The 24013-nt window shown below is 40.8% G+C and overlaps 1 non-coding gene across 1 annotated transcript; it reads right to left on the reverse strand.

Moving 5' to 3' along the window:
- Window positions 1–10572: 10572 nt before the first annotated feature.
- On the reverse strand, window positions 10573–10679 carry LOC136530035 (small nucleolar RNA R71). Its single transcript, XR_010777544.1, has one exon. It is a non-coding gene; the product is annotated as a small nucleolar RNA R71 (small nucleolar RNA).
- Window positions 10680–24013: the final 13334 nt, after the last annotated feature.

Genomic DNA, 24013 nt, shown 5'->3' on the forward strand with positions numbered 1-24013 from the left:
AGGAGGTAGGATCTAGGAGAAACACCCCAGAGCAATTTCCCACCCATGGATCACACTTGTGCTTTCTATCAAGGGTGGAAGATGAAGTCACACAGATTTATGGGCCCACAATGAAGCATCCAACATGACAAAAGTGACCAAACACACTCCATGACATGTGGGGACAACTTCTAGAAGCAAGAGAATGGGCCCACACCCCATAGTGAGGTTGCCCAACCTCCCCTTGAGGTCACCCGACCTCTAGGTGGGCCTAGGGGAAGTCCATCGGCTCAATGCATGCCCCCATGCACCATAGGAGATCTATACCCTTGATCAAACTCAATTTAAGGTGGTTTGATCCAACGAACGTGATAGAAAGGCACATGGTTCTCTGACGTGGCATCCCTTCCACCTCCACCTATAAATAGAGGGTCACACCTACCTCTCCATTCATAGTGCATTCAAACTACAAGTGAAGATTAGTGTAGTTCCACTCTCTTAGTAGTGTAGTATAGTGTGGGAGTTAAGAGTCGAGTCGAGATTGCTTGGGGTTTCTAGAGCTATCTTCTGGAGTCTGGTATAGCTCTTGTATCTTTCCTTTCCTTGTAAGACTTTTACTTTATTTATATAATATTCCTTCTTTACTTTACTTAGTCTCTACTTCGTGCAATATTATACTTGTTATAGTATTGTTGTGATCTATCCTTAGCATATACGTGTTATATATTAGATTGTGGTCCAAGCCCACACGAGTATTATGATCTTGCCTATCATAGGGTGCTCTAGTTGGCTTGTGCACACAATTAGAGTAGTGAGAGACGGTGTTAGCGTGGTGCTTATACACTATGTTGCCTTGATTGCCACTTATTGCATGAATTGTTCATGGTAAATAGGAGGTGGTGATAGCCCTGTTTAGTCTTTATATCCCACCACGTGTTTATAGGTAAGCTTTTAAATCGGTAAGGCTCTAGTAAAATAGTAGCTGCTTTGGATAGGGGTTTTGTCTCCTATTGTCTCACCTACTGCCTAGTATACTTTTTGTGTGGATTCAATCTATATTTTGCATTTATATGGTTAAGGTAGAATCATTGAAGTGAAGATAGAATCACAGGAATCCTTTACTCACTCATTGTCCTCCCACCTAGCTATACTTACTAGTTACCTTTAGTTATCTTAGCTTGGCTTGCTACATTATCCCTTCCTATCCTATTTTGTTTACACGCCTACACTAGTTGAAGCTAAGTTGTGTTAAATACAAGGATCTCTCTTTTATTACTATTTCTACCTACCTCTTTCCCTTGGGATAAAATAAATAATGATACCTTGGAATACTCCCGGGTGAAGTGCTATAGCGGTATATTTTGTGTGCTTGCAGAATTATCCAATAGTCATAAAAAATACCAACAGGTGGCTTGGTGTGCTCACCAAATGTGTTTGGTGAGGCACTAGACTAGTGCATCGCCCTATTTGAGTAGAGAGGTTGCAAAGTGGGTTCTTGAAAGGTCCTAAATGGCTAGAGGGGGTGAATAGTCTAATTAAAATTCTATAAATTCACAAGAGCAAATGGTTAGACAATAATAAGGTGATAAAGCAGTTTTGCTCTAGCTCTACTTGAAAAGGCAAGCCACCTACCAAATACAAGTTTGCAGTAATGACCCAAAATGTCATTCCACTTTGAACTTGACCCCAGCATTGTGAAATTCCTATTGAGAGCCCTAAGTCTAAACAATTATTCACTTGTGAAGATCCTGATGCCTTGAGCAAGTCCAATTGTCCTAAATTCACCAACCAACCTCGTGAAATATCTCAAGAAGATCACGATCAAGCCAGAACCAAAAAGGCAAAAGACTTTTACTCAGATCAAAGAGCAACTACTTGTCATCGTCAACATTCTTCTGATATTTAGAATCATCCCTTGGACATGAAGTCTTGTTCCCAACGCCAAGAATTCCAACTGTTCAACCAAAACAACCAAGACAAGGAATCAACAGAGAGTCTGCCAGATGTAGCGGATAGTCCGCAAAACCTCAGGACAGAAAAGCAAAGTAGAAAATGAGCTATTTCCCATTTCATTTGCTTGGACCCACTTGTCAGCACGAATGTGGACTCTTCATTAGCTAAAGCCAGTCTACTTCACCCCTCCCTCACTCACTCATTCATTTGCTACTCTCCCTCTCTCTCTACACTCAAGAATAAGGATGAACCCTAGAACTAGAAAGAGAAAGGAATGGGGAAAGGATTGGAGAAAGGAAGGGAGAAGAAGAATAAGGGAAGCACTAGCACCCCCTCAAGGACCTCTCCAATATCTTCAACATCTTCAATGGTTAGCTCAAGAGAAGTCTCTCTCATTTCTTGGATTAATCTCCAAAGACCTAACTTGTGTTTTTTGGTGCAAGATTTATGATTTCTTGTTGGTGGTGGTTCCATCATATGTAGAGTAAGTTCAATAGATCTTCATCTAGCTCAATCATCCATGCATCTCTTAGATTTTCTTTTGATGCATCTTTTTGGATTTTTTTCGAGAGGAAGCTCATGAGTAGCCAATCCATCCTTTGGATGTGTAAATAAGGATTTAAAGAAGTTAGATCTTCAAGTAGGATGTCATGGAAGCTCTCAAATCTTAGAGCTAAGTACCCAATCTCAATCTCAAGATTTATTCTCTCTTTTCTCATATTTTTTGTTTAATCCCAAATACATAGTTGGACTTGATAAAACCTAGCTAAAACTCAGTTATCATGAGCCTAGCAAGCCACCTAAGCTACCCTAGGAACCCTTGCACATGCATGCATCATAGCTTAGCACATCTAAATTTGAACCCCAAGAAAACAAATGAAAAGCTATGAACATAGGTTCTATCGACCGTTTGACAAAGAGTTTGTCAAAACCGACGAAGAGTCCATTCATCCTAGACCTAAGCCCAAGTTTACAGCTAGAACCTTTACACCCTCTCTAAGTGAAGTAGCAGAGCATCCACCGATTACCACATAGTGTCTGCCAAATTCTAAAACTAGTTCCCTAGACAACCAAGAGCCACTAGTTTCTTGCGGAGTGTTCGTGGCAGCCATAGAGTGTCCGCCAATTTATAAACCTAAACTTTTAGAGGATCGAAGAACTCCCAATTCTTACTGGAGTGTCTGAAAAATGTCACGGAGTGTCCATTGAAGACTGTTCACTAGAAATGCATAAGTCCTAAACCATTGGAACATTCTTTGGAACATTCCACGGGTCATGGACTGCCTGTCACCTCCCATGGAGAGTCTATCAACCCTAACAGAGCCAAGCCAAAACGTGGTGACCTTGAAGTCCAACCCAGCGGAGCGTCCACCACCCACGACAGAGTATCCACCAGTCAACAATAGATGTCTGATTTTCTAGAACCTTTACCCAAGTGGTCAACAATACTAAACCATACTTAGATTATAAATAGTGCAATACTAGAGCTTAGTTTAGATGTCTCTTCCCAAGTTCCAAATCAAAGTCTCAATCTTTATGTCTATCTCTTCATCGATTATCTCCAATTCCATTCACCCTCTCTTTCAGGATTCGTTAAGAGTGTGAGGAACGTGTATAAGTCATCATCGTCATCGTTGATTGTTCGACGGCATTACTAGGTAGGCACCCTGCTACTACAAAACTATTTTGGATACTCATTACTTATTTCATTATGAGTTATGCATTTCACTTGAAGATGAATAACCCACTCAATATTGATTCACTAATTTAGAACCACTCACTTAATTAATCCTAACATGTAGTTCACAATTGGGTTGGGATCCATTTAATGCTTAGTTGCTTGGCTTTGTTAAAAGTTGAGTTTGAGAAGGGAACTCACTCTCACGCATCTAGGATGTTACACTAGGCTAATTAATTACTAAAACTTGCAAGGGTGACCGCTTACTTACTCCTCCAAAGATGTCTACAGACCAACCTTAACTTGGTATGTAAATTTGATGATCAACTTGGCAATTTCTACTCATGTGAGGGGTAAGGTCACTGTGATTGTTGGATCTCAAGTGACGTAGCTCATGGAGTAACTAAGGATCATTCATTAGGATAGTGAGTCTGAGTAACCACCCGTATAGACCACATAACGAAAATGAGGGTGGTAAGCCAAGTAACTAATTGTGACTGGTTTATCTATGAAACTGGCAAGAGGGTGGCACCAGGTAGATGGTGGTAGCATTACCCGGGAACTTATCAACCCTTTCGTGGACATTCTGGCTTGATTAGGGAAAGGTTGGAGATGTGAGGCAACCCTTACCCTAGCGCACGGGTATGGTAGTTAGTCCTGTTCTTCTGTGTGGGTACAGTTCTACACCGCTATAGAGTTTATTTGAAAGCCTAAAGTCCCTCAGGATAGAATCTTTGGTTGTTCTTACTTCTAGACCTTGGAATGGGTGATTCCAAGATGAGTTGCACGTTAACTCTGATATAGGTGAGTGAAATAAACTAAGAGTAACTATAGTGGGTTAATTATAAAGGATTTGTAATACCATTTCATTGCTTTCTAGTATGAACCAAATTATATATTTTTTGGAATCATAAGTGTGATGGCATAGTGTTTGTGTTATATATTGGTTTGTCATTTGGATGCTTTTGTGTCACTCGACCATAAAAAGATCTTGAAGAGGAGATGCAGATGGCATTCTCCTGGGGGCCTCATGTCAGTTGGGATTAGTGTAGGTTGGTCAAGAGGATGACACCTGTATTAGCCTGGCAAGTATGGGAACAATCCCTCACATTTGCTATGATTTCTATGTCACACAGGCTATCTAGCTAGGTTGCAATTACACAACTAGAGACCTAGCTAATTAAGAGCTACTAGTTACAACTAATAACTCTACTAGCTAAGCACCAAAGAAAGCAACTATCACGAGATAAATATATAACAAGGAATGTAATACAAGAGTGGTAGTGGGGTATACTGGGCCAGGCAAGAGATAAATCAATCAATATGAATACCAAGATGACACCAGGATTTATCCCGTGGTTCGGTTGCCTAACGACAACTTAGTCCATGTTGTGAGGATGCACTCACTTGGTGGCTCATGTGCTATTAGGCATCACATACCTAACCCTACACAAGGGCGCTATAAGAACCAACACAAGAAAGGGTACTCAATGCCATGGGCAATTTGCTAGAGTTGCCTTTGGTGAGTCTCCTATGAGGAAGGTGTCGTGGGGTCAAAACTACAGCAAGCATTATTATTCATCGGATGTCACTAAGTGTGTGTCTCTGGTGGCTTGGGTGGACTCAAGACCACAAAGAACATAAAGAGGACACATGGTTTATCCTAGTTCGAGCTATCTGGGCCCTGTGACCAGCAGTAGATGATCCTTGTATTCAAGAGCACCCAAAATCAGGGGGTTACAATAGAGTGTAAGAGAGAGGTTTGGTAGGGGATCGCTCAGTGCTGATCCTAGAGCCTCATTGCTGGTGAGGTCTCCCCCTTGTTGGAGAGGAGGAAGACAATGGAAGTGGGGGAGGAGCTCTCGATACTCTCTCGGGGTGGCTCTACTCTTGGTGCAGAGCTCGAGCTGTTTGGTGAGGACCATAATGATCTGTTAGAAATTGTCCTCCCTCCTATAGGATCCGACCTCCCCTTATAGACTAAGGTTTGTTGGGTACATGGCGGTTTGGGGGAATTTTGTGTATGGTCTACATGCACCAGAGTCTAGGGAGGTCTTGCAGCAGTGTGGATGGACCTTGGTCTTGTTGTGGACCCAAAGAAGCCTTGGGCATCGTATGGATCCTCTGTTTTGACACGTCAAGTGTCAGGCTTTGTCGGCTTGGACTGGCCTCCAATAGGTGCATCTTCAGGAGGCTTCTTGGTGGTGAAGGCAACCGAATTGAGGGGCCAATGAGCGGGCCTAGAAGCCCCCAAGCCCCTAAAGCCAATGGAGGGGTTTGTCTTCTTGCAACACACCCCATGCATGACCCTATCGGAGGAGCAGTTGATAGTGTCGTGCCTTCTAGGCAGTGCTAGGAGGCTCAGGGTGCCTATCTTTGGTTCGAGCCTTGGCTTATACTAAAGGTCAGGAGGGGGCAAGGTTCAGGTTCAGACTTCCATTGGTCGGGAGCCTAAGGCTCAAGTGAGCCCCCGAGCCCCAAGTAGAGGCAGAGGGCGTGCTAGGGCTTGGCCCAATCCTTAGCCGAAACGTGCGTGTGAGCGCATCTAAGGGGCATAGCCTCCAAGACTCTGGGTGATCCCAAAGGGATCGGTCAGGGGCCTCTTGGTCAAAAACCTTTGATCCGAGGCTTAACATACCCCTATGTTAGAATTTCGTTAGAAGGCACAAGAACCCCTCACAATCACCATGATTGGCGCCAGAGACAATCACCACCCACCACCTAAACGATTCCGCTGCTCCAAGCCATCTAGGTGATGACAATCACCAAGAGTAATAAGAAATCCCACAGCACACATGATCACTAGTGCCACTAGATGCTCAAAATCTAAGCAAATGTTACTAGGATCACTCCTAATCTCACAAATGATGATCAACACATGAACTAGATGAGTGGGAGGTGTGGGAGTATGCTCACAAGGTGTATCAACAAGTTAGGGAGCCAAGAGAGTGAGCAAGAGCTGACCAAGTCCTTTTATAGAGGTCCCAAGCCCCACATAATTGTTACCCCCCACACTACACTTTTCACGGGGACATCAGAAGCTAAGTCAGAGCATCAGACACTGCACCATTGTCTGATGCTCCACATATCGCCATGTCATTAAATGACCATTTGAAACTAGCCGTTGCCGCCCAACGGTCGCCTGCGTCCGATGCGATCCACAGAGCATCTAGAAAGCTCCAAATCACATTGGACACGTCTGATGTCACCCCATCAGACACAACTTATTGTCCAATGCACTTTGAGCCCACTGGTCAACATATGAATAGTGCCAACATCAAGTCCGATGTCTTCATGCACTATCGTCTGATGCCTTCGCGTAGAGTGTAAAGAATTGTTTTCGTAGATAGAGAGTAGCCAATTCACATCGGACGCAAACTCACAACGTCTAATGTCCATAGCGTTAGCATCCGATGCCTCTATTGCGCTAGAGTTATCCATCGAACACTAAACCTTAGCATCTGATGCTTGCATCTTTAGCGTCCGATGCAAGCAGATCTTCTCCAATTGTTCCAACACTTCAACCCTTGGGCAAATGTGTTAACTCCACAATGTTACAACACTTGTGTATGTGAGTTAGCAATTTTCATAAAGATTTTCAAGGGTTATTAGCAGTCACAAGGTCCAAATGCAAATGCATGGAGTTAATTCACCTAGTGCCACTAGATAACCATATTCAACATGAGATCGCCCCTCTTAATAGTATGACTATCTATCCTAAACCCAATCATGCACTCTATTGCGTCTTGATTGGCAAAACAAAATCCCTATTTATACGTTCGTCTTGATCCCCATAGGCTTTTGTTTTCTCTTTCTTCTTTTCCAAGTTGGAGCACTTGAACACCATCTTCTAGCCATCTCCATCACTTGAATGCCATCTAGCTCCATCACTTAGACTTGGACCAACCTATCTCTTCTACACACAGACATAGGGTTAGTCCAATAGGTTTCATCAATTAGTCAAAACCAAACTAGGGCTTTTAATTCTTCGAGCGTTGTACACATCGGACCTGTCTAGTGTGCACCGAATAGGGTCATTAGACAGGGGTCTACCAAATGGCTAGTTTGAGAGCTGTTGGAAAGTAGCCGTTAGGGGCATCAGGTGGGCACTGGACGTGTCTGGTGCATGCATAGTCTAGGCATTTTTTGCCTAATGGCTAGTTGGCCCTTGGGGGCTATAAAAGGAGACTTTGGCCGGCCTTGGCTTGTGGTTGGCACCCTTGGGACTTAGTATCCATGCTTGGGGAGTGTTGGAATTTATGGGTGCAAACTAAAATATAAGACTTCCACAAGCGCACAGAATAACCATTGTAGCATTTCACTGGGAGTATTCGAGATATCGTTATTTATATTTTACCATAGGGAAACAATGGAATAAAAGATTTGTTAAAAATAACAAAGGAGTATCTATTAACATACCAGCATAATAGGGGTAAAGGTAATGATAGAAATTATGTTGGATGACACATAGGAGATAAATCTATAAATATAAACTAGTTAACTCAAGAGAACAATGGGTGAGGTAGATTCCTATGATATTCTTATTACAGGATCAAAGTAGATATCCAACTATAGCTAAGACTTTCACTACTCTTGTGCACTTCGGGATGCCGCTAGACGGTAGAGCACCACAAAAGATAACTCTACTAACACGACTACGGTCCTACAATTTAAGAACCTCCTCAGCATGTGGTGGACTACAAAGGATAGACGGGGCTATCCCCACCCACTACTACCACACACCTGTTGGCGGTCCTTAACGATCAAATTTGACCACCAATTAAGACACAAAAAGAGGAGAAATTGACAATCTTAAACAAATATGCATTTACTATTGACCAAGTTTCACATGTATTTGGAGAATATTGTTTTGCAGGACATAAGTACAAATACATGGGAGAATACACTTAAAGGTGTTTTCCAACACTGATTTGTGCAAAGAATAAATAGAAAGATGTATCAACTCAAACATTTTGGGCAAAGTACTGACCAAGCAGCAGGCTAGGACCAGTCCACAGCCCACCACACAAAGGCGGTGGCGAGGGAGGCTTGGTCAGGGTGGGGCTGCACCCTGGGTGCGCCGACATGCCTACCAGCTCTTCCCTACCACTCCTTCATATGGCGGCAACATGGAGCCATGCAGAGGTGGTGGAGACCAGGCTTCTCACCAAAGTTTGCCTCTACACCGCCTCACACCTCTGTATAAATAGGGGGGTAGGCTCCCCTCTCCAACACACACTCAACTTGAGCAACACCTCACTCTCTCTAGTTCTATTTACCTTTAGGGGTATTTTAGAGAAAGGCAAAGCTACCTTGGAGGGCCTGGCTCCTTGGGAGAAGAGATTCTTGGGTATGAATAGAAATATGAGTTCTTCCAAAGCCATGCTCTCATCTTATAATTATAGTCATACTTATGAACTAGAGTATAGTTGTTGTGTTATAATCTTGACATATGAACTAGTATATAGTTTGTATGTCATGAGAGTAGCATACATGACTTTATGCTTAACCACTCATATAGCTCATAAAATTGGAATTAGAGCTAAGTTGAGGTGGCGGTTCATCGTGCCGTCAGGTGTGCCCAAGTCCTTTACTTGTCGATCTGTAAGGTCACAGTCCTAGGGGGGATTTGGGTAGTTTCTGTGTACGCAAGCAAGGTGCTTGGGTATGGAGAGACAGGTGAATGCATTGTCCCCTCCACGGTTGAGGGGTAGGTGGTAGGTGGTGACAACCCTGTTCGTCCTTGTAATCCCCATTGTTCATTTGGGGTGTAGGAGTCTAAATTGTCACATGAGGTTACTGGTAGACCAGTACTCGGTGGCCTTTCGACCTGCTTCACACTTAGCGCTAAAACTAATTATGTCACTTGTATGATCATTAACTAATCTCTATATGACTATACTAGACCATGTCTACTCTAATTAGGATTATTCTTTTATCTTTTGAGGAATGCTCCAAGTGTGTGTTCACTATTTTGAAATCTCCGTTCTTACCCCTGTTAGAAACATTGGTGTACTTGCAAGTATATTATTCAAGTTCATATCCATGCTGGACTCTTAATCAATTAATGTCTTCCTTTGCGAAAATATAAATAATGATACCCTGAATACTTCCGGGTGAAATGCTATAATGATAGCTCTGTGCGCTTGTGGATAAATATCTAAAATTATTAAGGAACTATCAGGCCTTACCTAGTGGCATTGCTAATTATTTTTAATGTTGCTAAGTATTGCCAACCGGCATTTCTGGCGCCATCGCTTTGGATGGATTCTAACTCCATTCTTAGTGGTGACGCTAAGAAATGTCAACAAGCATTTCTAGCTTCATTGCTGAGGAAGGCATAATTGATTAAAGAATCTAATAGGACATGTTCATGATAATATGCATGTACAGTAGACATTGTTTGTGCAAGATGACTTTGCTTGTTTTCTCCTATTGTGGATGAAAATAGGATAGTGTATGACTAGTTTCGATCTACCGAACAACTACACCGTAGATCCAGAGGCACTCCTAAGGAAGAAATGGTCTCGTGCCGATTCTTCTTCTGCCACTCCACCGATAGATGAACTAGTCAGCCCCACACCATCAGCTACTCCAATCATGGCCTAGAACTCCATGACTACTCTGTCCCCACTATTGCCAACATGCCTGTTGGGCCGGCTATCAACACTAGGAATGGGAACTTCGAGCTCCGCACTATCCTCATCATGATGGTGTAGGCAAACTAGTTCTCTGGTTTGCCAAGTGAGGATGCAAACGCGCATCTCCAACACTTCCTAGAGTTCTGCGACACTATCATCATCAAGGACATCGGGCCTACAAGCATCAGGCTCCGCTTGTTTCCCTTCTCCCTCTTGGGGAGGGCAAAACCATGGTTCTACAAGGAACAGGAAGCTATCAACGCGTGGGACAAATGTTCCATGGCGTTCCTCACCAAATTCTTCCTCACGGGCAAAACCAATGTCCTAAAGGGACAAATTTCCAACTTCTAGCAGAACGCCACGGAATCCATTCCTGAGGTGTGGGAGAGGCTGCAGGACTACATCCAAGCATGTCCGCACCACGGGATTGAAAATTGGTTAGTGCTCGAATATTTTTATGATGGGGTTAACACTCATGTCTAGGGGGCACATTGACGCAGCTGCTAGAGGTGCCTTTCTTTCCCTGACCATTGATGGAGCCACAGCTCACATCAATAAAATGGTGTCTAATTAAAGCTGGGGGAAGAAAAAAACACAAAAAGGCATGCATACCATGAAGGAGACAGATATGCTTGCCATAAAAATAGTCTTATTAATGAAAATACTAGAGGAATAGGCCCAAGAAAAAGAAGCAATGAAGGGCACCGTCCAGGCCTTAGACTCACACATGACGTGTGAGGTCTGCAGCAATGTTGGCCATTTGGGAAATGACTGCCCCAAATCTACGAAGAAGCTGCCTACATTAACAACGGGTTTCACCTACCACAAAGTAATAACAGGTGGAATAACCAATCCCGCCCACAACGTAATTCGAACTATAATTCAAATTACAATTCAAATTAACCTTCCTTTAAAGACTTGGTTTGAGGCCAAGCTAAAATTAATGAAAATATCACTAAAAAGTTGATGTACTATGATAAAATGCTAGAGAACATCAACTCTAAAATAGAAAGTTTATTGTCCTCCGTTAAAAATCAATTAAGCTTCAATAAAATGATAGAAACTCAAATTACTCAAATAGCTGCCGCTATTCCTATCGACAACACGGGGAATACCCCGAGACAACCCAAGAATTCCTCCGAGTTCATTAATGCAGCTATAGATCTATCAAGGAGGAAAGGTCTTGTCAGACGGACAAAAAATGTTGAACCCTTGCCGAAGGTAAATCGGTAGTTATTTTTAAATCTAGAAAATATTCAAAAATAAATATTTCTAAATTAAAATTTTGAATTTTTACTCCAAAATAAACTTTTTAGAAAAAACAAATAAAAATCATTTTCTGAATGGAAATAATTTATTAGTACTAGTTATCATTTTTGCAAAAATTATAAAAATTAAAAATTCAATAAAATTTTATTGGAAATCAAAATCGAGCAGACCGTAGGGAGTCTGGCCAAAATCCCAACGGTCACAGGTTTGAAATGGTCGTTGACCACTACCTGCCAAAGGATAGGCCAAGCGGGCCCACCGCAGGTGCGGGGGCACTAGGGGTGCGGCCGCACCCTACAGGAGGCCGTTGGCACTACCTTTTGGATAGGGGGTGCATGACCGTTTCCCCTCCCCCCTATCGGTTTTTCGATCCATAAATACCGAGGGTGGCTAGGAGCACCCCCTCACCCCTCTGACACTCTCAATTTCACTCCCTCCCTCACTCACTTGCTCCCAACATCTCTCAAGCATTTCTAACAAGTTCTAGTGCAAGAAGTATATTTTGGTTTGGGGGTATGGTTATTGGTCGATCATGCTTCCATAGACTCTTTAAATTAAGCATGGGGCTTAGGTTAATCAGTCTACCTTGACCAAACGCAACATAGTGTCTAGTTTGATCATTGTACCAAAATTTCTAAGTGTAAACATTAGTTGATAAACAAAACAAATAATTTATCGGGGACCATATGCGACGAGCTAGCTTGGGGGAGGACCCCCGTAGAGGTAAGTTGTATCTTTTACCTTTTCTTGCATTATTCATTTTCTGCATTTATTTAATTATTAGCATATAAAAAACAAAAAATATCAAAATTCCAAAAAATAAGTATGATAAACATAACCAAAAATATTTATTCTACACTCATATGTGATTTAGGAATGTTTAGTTTCTCCTTTGTTAAAATGATGAATAGTTGCTCTATCTATACTTTCATCTGTGCCTAGGCTGTAACTTAGTATTCCCTAAAATTTAAGTTTGTTGGCTAAAAATGTCTCATCCTAAAACTTAAAACTTATGGATTGCAAAAGCATGATCCTTTTCTAAGTTGTTGCAAGTTATGATATGGTAAATAGAATATGCTATGACTTTATTCTAAAAGAAACTTGACATCCAGAGTTTTCATTTTGAAAATGCTAAATCCAAAGTTCCTCAATGATTATGAATTTCTACCACGGCCATATGACATGATTCAAATTTAAACCTTAGTCATATGCTACTTGTATTTATATTGATTTTGTCAAATTATTTGTGACCCTTGTTGAGATTCTCGTCATGCACTCATGATCAAAATTTACGTACACCCACAATTAAAATGCTGGCTCTTACACTGAGAGTTACGCAAAAACATGTTTTTCGTCCACCAAAATAAATACTCCATTCATTTATCATGAGACTTTCTCTCAAAAGTTTTTATATGCCAAAAAGAAGTATGGGGCTATGCTAAAAAAGAGAGAGACACATGAAGGTCTCAAAATAGTAGAAGAAAAAAATGGAACACATGAAGGTTCCAAAGTGTTGAAATGAAAGAAATAAAGATTAGGATTAGGAAAGTATTCCACAGACTTGCACATCTTGATCAAAGCGTATGACTTGCATCTCCTTGGATCCAGTTTTTGACTTACCAATATATGTGATGCAAGTATGCCTCTCATTAATACCTACCTAAAACTCCACTCAAAGCCTTTAGAGATAGGATGAAAAGAAGGCAAAAATACAAAATGCCTTGGTAAGGATCATACACATTGAGCGATCGAGTGAATCATTTGAGTTACTTACATTTATTTTGTAAAATTCATAAAACCTCCGGATAAAAGGTTGATCAAAGAATAAATTAATGGTTGGTAATTCTATTAAAACCATTCTATCTTGCAACCGCCCAAGAGTTGGAAAAGCAATAAGCCCCATAGGGATTAAGTTAAAAGGGTGGATAAAATGCCAAACTTATTTAAATTGCAAAAAAAATACTTTGTTATAGGCATGGCATGTAACAGAACCACCCAATTTATACAAGATCAAGTATGGCTGTCCCAGCTAACATGTTAACACATGCATACTTTCACTTCTATAAACCCGGTAGTCCACCGAGTGTCACGAAGGACCTCGGTAAATCAACATCACAACCAAGATCGCATGATTAAGCAAATACACATCACATACACAGAGTTGCAGTGGAAATAATATTACAAAAGAGTTCACAAGTAGTAGTACAAATTTGGGTTTCAAAACCAATTAGTGAAAACAACATAGCTTTCAAATGGTTACAAGAATATAAGTTCCAAATACATTGCTAGCATAAGCGGCATCCTCTGATAAAAGCATATAGATGAGAGATAAATATAGACTCACCGAGCCCACCGGTGGTTAGCCACCATCTTCAGCAGGCCTAGAACTTCACCTGCAACATGGTGGGATAAACATTGAGTACTCGAATGTACTCAGCTAGACTTACCCATCATAAACCAGAAATAAAGTGACTCCAAGGAGTATGCAAGGCTTTATAGGTGGAGCTAGCTTGACAAAATTTTGCATAAAAGCCACTAGTTGAGCTATAAATTTTACAATTCGGTAACCAAGTTAATTATAGCTATTCATCTCTAGATTAGCAACGAACCTATGCCAAACATGTGGAATATCATTTAGTACTAGGCAATAGTAACCATAGCCGGTGTAGTAATGTGAGTATCATCATCATAACTATCAAGTTTCCATTAATTTACTCTACGTTGTGGCTGCTCAGTCAAGTTCTCACTATTCTAGAGAGAACGATTCGAATCGATTCCTACCCAACTAGAGAATTATTCCTAACACAATCCCATACTTCTCCTGTCGGGGTTGAATTGGGTCACCTTTGGTACAACTCAGGAACCAACTTTATGGGTCCAATTAGCGCCGCGCCCTTAGAGATTCTACCAATCTGCTAGGAAGATCGGGACTCGAACCCGCCCTTACACTCACGCCATTGGCTCTCCATACATCCATACTGCCTCCAGTGTACACTTTCACTTCTCGGGGCTCAAGTGATATTTGTAAAAACATAGAAGGCTTAAAATGCTCTGGGGCTTGCCCGTGATCCAACACTAGGTCAGTGTTTGTTAGATGAGACTCGCTTGGCGAGCATCTCCCATCTCGACACTTGCTTAGTCCTTCCATCTTCGGGATAGGTCCACCATACACCGTCTTTGGGTTCGGCTCCAACATCACATCTTTCATGTGGTTCATCTAGCGTACCTAGATGAGATGCAAGATGCAAGTGCATGAATATGAAGAATGAGAATATGAGATGCATCACATAATAGCATTCAAGGCAAACATAAGATCATGCAAGACATAGGCACCTAGAGTTATTTGACTAAACATCACACAACCTATTATAGAGGGATAGCAAGCATATTAGGCATGGCACACAAAGTCAACTTAATTTCAGATATTGCACACATGCATCGATCAAGAACTAACCAACATGTTTAGCCAAAACAAGAGCAAGCTAAAGCAATCACCTAGCACATGTATAGAAATCTGGACAGCAGCACAGTAGTCACTTATTTTAACCATAATTGGAGTTACAATATTTCAATAAAAGTGATATTGGACTTTCTAGAAAGCTAATAAAATTGTATACAAGTTTGTTATTCATTCCAAAAGCTAACTCATAGGGTAACATAATCAAATATGCCAATATCTCAGGTCTGTACCGATAAGGACAGAAAACTGATATTAAATTCAGAAATATATAACTGGAGTTCTAATCATACAACAAGCATGATCCTTAGCTTTATAGAAAGCTTGTTAAGTTATATACAACTTTCTTATTATCATCTTTAGGTGATTCAACAGTTATTTGGCCTTAAACACACAAAGTATCAATTATGTCCAAAACATGGATAGAATCTGACATACAACTTCAGACAGCAATAACTTGAGTTCTAGCCTTCGCAACAAAGTGGTTCTAGTCTTTTTAGAAAGCTTAGCAAACCATGCACAACTTTTTTATAAACACCACAAGCTAATTCCAAAGTTAACAGGTCAAACATCACAAAGAAGACATCTCTGTCCAGATTAGGACAGAATCTGTCACTCCACTTCATAAGCTCGTAACTGGAGATTTACACAACCAAAAGGAGTGATCTTTAACAATTTGGAAAGCCCATGAAAATCACTATACTTCTTATATTATCTCCAAGACATGATTCAAAGCTTAGATAAGTCAAACAATACAATCATTCAGATCTATACAGAGAGCATGCAAAACCTGACAGCAAAATTGTAAAATCTATAACTCTTAAACCATCAGGCCTATGGTCATGAAAATTTAACACAAGCTATATTATGAAGTTATCTACAACTTTGGTATTCACCATATTCACAGAAAACATCATTTGCATCATGAAAATAATTGCACAACCAAGACTGTACATGCAGCCATTTCAGCACGTATGCGACAAGGTTCTTCATTTAGTTCTTTAACAAGGTAACATATGCATAAGTTAAACACATAGCTCACAACTACGATGAACCTAGTTAATTAGCATTAGTTCTAGGTAACATGAAACACCCTAAACACTTTAAGCAAAAATTAAAGCAAGGATGAAGAACTTGTATAAGCAACATAATCACTAGTTGTTATATTAACATGAGAGCATACATATAAGTTATATTTGAAGCTTACCCAGTACTTATCATAACTTAGCATCTTATATATCACTTAACAAGATCTATTAGAAGCATCACATGACTTAATTGCATTCATCTACTAGCAAGTTTTCATTATCCAATTATATACTAAAACATATATATTAATTATAGGTGATGTGACAAACACCTCATTTGGAGCTGAGATTTTTATGGATGAGAGATGTTATCAAAACATGACTACTGTATAAAGATCACATGCTCAAGTTTTATATTTTAATTACTATACAAAAAGACAAATTGCTATTGCAAGAAAACATTCAAAAGCAAGATAAATATGAAATTCAATATTTTCTGCAAATGCATGGCCATATTATGCATCATCATGACATAATAACATCATACCAAGGTAGTGGAACCATATTTTCCATTTTTACACCTACATAAAAATTATAACTTATTTAAAACCATTTATCAAGCAATAAACAAGTTAAATCAATAAATACATCATATTGCATCCAATGACCATGAATGTTTTACCACAGCACACACATATCATAAGTAGCCTACCATAAAAACTTCATAGAAATTGGAGCAACACAACTTTAGATATGAAAATGACAAGCAAAACAAGCTAAAATTGCGTATTTAACAAATTGAATCAAAACATGATAAAAACAGTACACAACTAGCATGTTTAATATTTTTCGTAGCTAGAGAGTGTCATCGCAAAACTAACACAATTGGAGTCACAATTTTTGGACTTCTATAATTCAAGATATGCATCTAACCAACTTAAAAGCATTTTTAAAAGCACTTTATAAGAATAAATAAAAACATTAGAAACTTTCTACTAACACATATCATATTATGAGTCTACTACGTAGATCTACTCACAAGGATTCTAAAAAGTCCTCATTTGCTATTTTATAATTTTCTACAATTTACTACGAATTTCCAAAGTTTCAGCCATAAAAGAAAAACAAACTTGCACCGTGGACCCCAAACTTTTCACTAATTCAAACTCCACCGAATAGGTCCCTATAGTCACTATTCCCAGGAGTCATAGATTCTCAGAAAACCCCTTCCCTTTCTTTGAATTCCTGCCCATGTTCCCTCTTCTCCTTCCTCTGTACATCATGGGAGGGCCATCGCGGAGGCCGAAATCTGGTCGGAGAAGGGCCGATGGTGACGGAGAAGGGCAGCGCGAGCACTAGTGGGTCCACGTGCATCCATGGGACCTCTCGGCTTGGCCTGAGGTGGCCCTAGGTGGCCTGGCCACCTATGAGCGAGTGGCCACGACGGGCACAGCACGCCGGCGGTGGCCCAAGGGCAGCAGTAGCTGGCTGCCTTAGGCAAGAAGGAGCGGCGCATGACGACAAAGATGCCACAGTGCATGGGAGAGATGGAGGGGGCACAAAGGATGAGTGAGGGGAAGTGGTTGCGGAGCTTGGCGGTGGCGTCCATTGCATCTCCGCTCTGGAGCAGCCAGAGAGCGAGGGAGAGCGAAGCGAGGCCAAGGGAGAGGCAGAGGGAGTGAGTGAGGGAGTGGAGGAGCTCGGGCGTCCACTTTTGGAGGCGCAGGGAGCAGGCAACATGTGGCAATGGAGGTGGGGGCACCCAGCCATGCAAGGCGGCCACACGGCGTTTCGTTGAACACCAGGCGGGCGTCGGTGTGGCCACTATGGGATGAGGTTTTGGGCCGGCTACAGGCCGAATTGGACCTTGAGCCCAAAAGCAAAGTTGAAGCCCATGAATTGCTCTATATTTTTCATTTAGATACAATGGTAATTAGGGTAGTAGATTAGCAGTTAATTACACTCCAAGATGGCATTGTCAATGCATTGACAGCGATTAACAAACTCCAAAATTGATGGTCAAAATGATGTCAAACTGGTGCCATCTTTTTGCACGCGCTTCTCCACAATGTATACTTCAACTTTTATTTTGGGACCTGATCAAGTTGCTTACCAAAATCATGAGAACGTGAGATGACAAAGTCATTGCTTAGTGAAATTCCTAGACTTAGAATATTTTTGGACTCTGAAAATAGCAGCAGATTCAAAGTTTGTTCTACATAACATGGACTACAACTTCTATTTAAGTTCCAATACCATGCAAACATTCTAATCCATAGTTCAAACCAAGTCAAAGTAGCATCTCGTTAAACCCTAGAATTAGGGTTTTCGACCAATTGAGGCCATTTCTTAACATCTACTCAACAGGAACCCTTCATAACTTTTGTTCATAAGTGTAAGTAGAGTTGTTTGAGCTAGGTTGCAAGGTTTGGTTGATGACCTATAATTCCATTCACTTAATAGTGCAATTCAAGCAAATGTAACTCATCATTTCATGTGACTTTTTGGCTCCAAACTAGTCAAGATGGATGCATGTTTATATAATGTACACGAAATAAGCATGTTTAACATTACTCATGCCTAATCTTAAACAGGGTCCACATGTAAGCAAAGGTGTGTTGTCCAAGTTTAGGTTGGGACTCAATTCCATAGATTGGACCTCAATATCTTCATCATTACTTCTAGATTATGAACTAGAGATCATAATCATTGCTTGACATATCCTATTTAAGTCCAATTTCACTGATTAACTTGTGACTAACACCCAGGGTGTTACATGGCACTTATGAATTATATTCGGCATAGTAGCAACTCCTGATAAACAACCAATAACTTAGCTATTTGCTCAGGACAAGCAAAGGTTAAGCTTCAGAGATCATGTTGGTGGTCCTTAACGACCAAATCAGACCGTCAATTAAGACACAAAAAGAGGAGAAATTCAATTTTAAACACATGCATTTACTATTGACCAAGTTCCACATGTATTTGGAGAATATTGTTTTGTAGGACATAAGTACAAATACATGGGAGAATACACCAAAAGGTGCTTTTTGACGCTGATTTGCGCAAAGACTAAATAGAAAGGCCCATCAACTCAAACATTTTGGGTGAAGTACTGACCAAGGAGTAGCCCAGGACCAATGCATAGCCAACCATGCGAAGGTGGTGGAGAAGGGGGCTTGGTTAGGGTGCGGCCGCACCCTAGGTGTGCCCGCACCCCTACTAGCTCTTCTCTGCCGCTCCTTCATATGGCGGCAATATGGATCCATGCAGAGGTGGTGGAGACCGGGCTTCTTGCCAAATTTAGCCCCTACACTGCCTCACACCTCTATATAAATAGGGGGGTAGACTCCCCTCTCCAACACACACTCAACTTGAGCAACACCTGACTCTTTCTAGTTCTCTTTACCTTTAGTAGTATTTTAGAGCAAGACAAACCTACCTTGGAGGGCTTGGCTCCTTGGAAGAAGAGATTCTTGGGTATGAATAGAAATACGAGTTCTTCCAAAGTCATGCTCTCATCTTATAATTATAGTCATACTTATGAACTAGAGTATAGTTGTTGTGTTATAATCTTGACATATGAACTAGTCTATAGTTTGTATGTCATGAGAGTAGCATACATGACTTTATGCTTAACCACTCATATATATCATATAATTGGAATTAGAGCTAAGTTGAGGTGGCGGTTCATCGTGTCGTTAGGTGTGCCCAAGTCCTTTACTTGTCGATCCATAGGGTCGGAGTCCTAAGGGGATTTGGGTAGTTTTTGTGTACGCAAGCGAGGTGCTTGGGTATGGAGAGACATGTGAATGCATTGTCCCTCTCCACGGTTGAGGGGTAGGCGACAGGTGGTGACAGCCCTATCCATCCCTTGTAATCCCCCACATTCATTTGGGGTGTAGGAGTCTAAATTGTCACATGTGGTTGCTGACCGACCAGTACTCTGGTCTCCCGACCTGCTTCACACCTAGCCCTAAAACTAATTATGTAACTTGTATGATCATTAACTAATCTTTGTATGACTATACTTGACCATGCCTGCTCTAATTAGGATTATTCTTTTATTATTTGTTTTATCTTTTGAGGAATGCTACAAGTGTGTGTCCACTATCTTGAAATCACCATTCTTACCCTTGTTATAAACATTGGTGTACTTGCAAATATATTATTCAAGTTCATATCCAATGTAGACTCTTAATCAATTAATGCCTTCCTTTGGGAAAATATAAATAACGATACTGTAACACCTTTGGTGTTTAAACCCTAAAACATGATATGTCATCATATGCATTGCACATCATTCATGTGTTAGTAAAAACTTTGATATCCATACACTAAAATAAGTTTTTTTATGATGATATGTGTTGACTTGTATGGTTTGAATCAAGTTCAAAATCTCTGTATTGATTTGGAATTATCGAAAACCCTAATTTTTCTGTATTTAAATTCTACCCTGAAAACCTAATTCAAGATCTAAGCATGTTTTGGGGTTGAGCCTAAAAGGAAAAGTGTAGATCTTGTCAAGTTGTACAAAGTTTGTTTTTGGAGTTTTCAAAGTTGTTATATAAATTTTGAAGTAATTTGAAAAGGTGATATGTTCTAAAAGTGACCTTTTGATTTTAAACTTGCATTTCAAAATGTAGACATAATTGGGGTATGGTTATTTAAGAAAGGTTGTAGAACTTTTAATTTGGAACAACTTTTAGTTATGGATATTTTTGAGTTATCATATAAATTTGGGAGTAATTTGGGAAATTAGGCAAGTGGCAATTCTATAAATATTGTGAACAGTGTCTTCGGGCGACACCTCACCGTCGGCGACCTTTCAACGGCTTCCATTCATGCCTGTGGCCACCTCTAGCTTCGTGCTGGCATGAGAAGGCTACTGCGTGGCCTCTCCTTGCTTCCTGGCCACTCTATAAAGCTCGCGCCGTCGCCGTTCTTCTCTTTTCTTCTCCCCTATTTTTCCCGACGACGCCGCCACTGCTCCGTCGAGCTCGCACCATCGCCGTAGCACCTTTCCAGTATTGGCAAAGCATGTCCTAGCTTCGCCTACTCCTTGCAAACCTAGCTAGCCCATCCTTGAAGCCTGACTCTGCTAGGAAACGTCGAGCATTGCCCTTCTTCCTCGTGGCCGACAGCATCACCGACGAGCCTGCTTCTCCGTGGCCAGCAAGCTCCGGTAGCTTTCTCGATCTCTCAAGCTTGATTTCATCTTCACCATGTTACCCTAGTGCTCTGTGGTCCTTTAATTGCTCCGTTCCTCCACTACAGATGCTAGAACACCACCGTCGACATCAGCTTCACCGTTGTGTCTGCTGTGGTCGACGACACGCTTCTCCGATGCTCCTCTGGTCCTGATTTCTGCTCGAGTGTGTTTGGGGTGAGCTCCTGATTCTTCTTGGGCCTTTTGCTTAACTGCTACCAGCCTCCTTTCACCGGCATGCCGTAGCCGCACCATCGTGGCCGCCATGGTTGGCATCGTGCTCGGTCCAGGCTGTATTTGGTCTAGCTTGTGCCACCAACCGAACCGCCGTGTGATGGGGAACATGGCAGTACCTTCGCCGTGGCCGGAGACCTCGTCGTCGGCGAGATATCACGGGTCAGAGGGCTCACCGCCGTGGTCAGCCAAGACTGACGGGTGGGGTCACCCCGTCAGTGACTCTTTATTTGAAAAATGAATTTTTCTATTTTGCAGAATTAAATGAATAGTGCTGTGATTTGTTATTTTTGTATAGAATTAATTAGAGCTCTAAAAATTATGAAACTTTTTGTGTGACCTCTCTGAGATGTAAACTATTAAGGAAAAATATTAAATTTTATTTTTTAGTACATTTTGAATGTGATAAAAACTGCTCAAATTAATTAATAAATGGGCTTCCATGATTTTTCAAGGCTTATATAATTATCCAAAAATTATGAAAATTGTTTTTCCACTTAGTTATCATATGATGAGTCTTCACAAAAAAATTTGAGCTCAATTGGAAGAAGTTGATTTCTTTCATAATTTTGAATTAATATTTAATTCATAAAAGCAAATAGTGAACCTTAATGACTTAGGTTTTGTTTGATTTTTGGATTGAGTGATGACCTTGAGTCATTAGTATAAAATAATTTGTGATACTTAAAGTAAGTGTTTGAGTTTATGAAAAGGTTTAGTTAGTTGTTGGTTTGCAACTGTACCACGAAGGAAAGTTGTATTCAAGTTATTAATTTTTGCATCCATCGTCAAGCACCATGTTTTATATCTCGCATCATATTAAACATGGCATTGTTACTACGTGTAGTGAACGAAAGCGAGAACGTGGTAGTCAATCAAGTTGTTGAGGAGGTTAATCTATCTGTTGAGGTCGGATTTGATACATGTGGAACATCTATGGAACCTGATTATTCCGACAACCAAGGCAAGCCCCAGATGCATTTAAACCTACCTTGTGTTTTACAAATTTATATCGCTTTTGCTTTTAAGTACTACATTAAGTGATTAGGAGTTGAGTGAAAACCTAATTGGTGCATTACCCACCTTGCTTTTCAATATCAACCTTGTTACCCGTTTCAATCCGAGAATGCTTATTTATGCTTAGCCATGCTTAGAACGATAAAAGTCGGGTGATCACCGGTCACCTACGAGATATAAATGGTTTCTTGGATACGACTGGTTAGTTATGTGATCATGAGATATGAGCATGTGGAGTAATAAATCTAGACCGGGTGGACTCAGTGTATGGGAGCCACAAGACATGGAGGTCTTGTGAGCGGGTTCATTCCGCCTGTGTTGATTAAGACACGTCCGTTGTTGAATTGCATGAGGTGAGACTTTGTAGTACCGATGACATACTCTGGTAAGCCTTAACTTGGCTATTCTATTATGAGAATGGCTACTCGTGCACTGGGAGTGGAGAGATGGCGAGAGTAGCGTGTACCCACATGGCAATGGGCTGGAATGGTGGAGTACTGTATTCTTGGGTGGCGCGGGCCCGTTCTTATTTTAGAGGATCTGAGGGTAGGTTGGTATATGTAGGTCGGGGACCTACATATGTCGTGTAGTTGGAAATCCCTAGCTGGGTTTTAATCGGTTTGAATCATCGTTGCTCCTCGGTTATGGAGACTCAACTCACTGTTCATCATCGTAGTTAATAACTAAAACTTGAGGAAGTTTTGAGAAAGAGTTTAATATGAGGTTTCATGATCTCAGTACGGATCATGTCAGCCTTATATATGATTGATATGGAGATACAAATGTTGAAAGAAAGAATCTTGTTACAAAGCTTTTACGCAAAAGAACCTTGTTTATTGCTAAAGCCATACCTTGAATCCCTAAGCCTGCATTCCAGAGTCTTATCAGTTTTTATTTTGGTTAAGTCTTGTTGAGTACTTTTGTACTCAGGGTTCGTTGACCCTTGTTGCAGGTGAGACTCATGCGCAGGTCTGTCTTGGACCGTGTTGCATGACTGTTGTTCAAATCAATGACGATAAGTAAATGTGTGGCCCTTGGGCAGGGTAGTTTCCTTATGTGTTATGTTTATGTTACTAATGCCACTCCACTACTATGGTTTGTAATAATAATTGTACTTAGGTTGTGAAACAACTGTTTTGTAACTAAGTTACTGTAAGACTTCCGCTATTTCACTCTGATGTATATTAATGAATAAACTATTGTAATACTGCAATAACTCTGTAATGGGATCCTGCTCCGAAAATCGTGGATAATTCGGGGTTCCCCGAGGACACCCGACAGTCTTCTTAAGTTACCGAGAACATATGCATAGTCGTCAGAGGTCTTTGGATAGTGATAAGTGCATATGGGCCCTATAATTTAGGTGGTTCTACATAGAGTGGTATTAGAGCCCTCATTACAAGGTTTTTTGTAGTATTATTTTACAAAAACTTCAAAATGATTTGGGACAAATAAATTTAAACTGTTAATTTGGTCCAAATTGCTTCTGACTTATCTTAATTCATTCTCGCCATTCCTTATTTGATTAAAAAGGTTTTGTTTGGTGGA

Source organism: Miscanthus floridulus, chromosome 19 (assembly GCF_019320115.1).
Source record: "Miscanthus floridulus cultivar M001 chromosome 19, ASM1932011v1, whole genome shotgun sequence".
Taxonomy (NCBI): Eukaryota; Viridiplantae; Streptophyta; class Magnoliopsida; order Poales; family Poaceae; genus Miscanthus; species Miscanthus floridulus.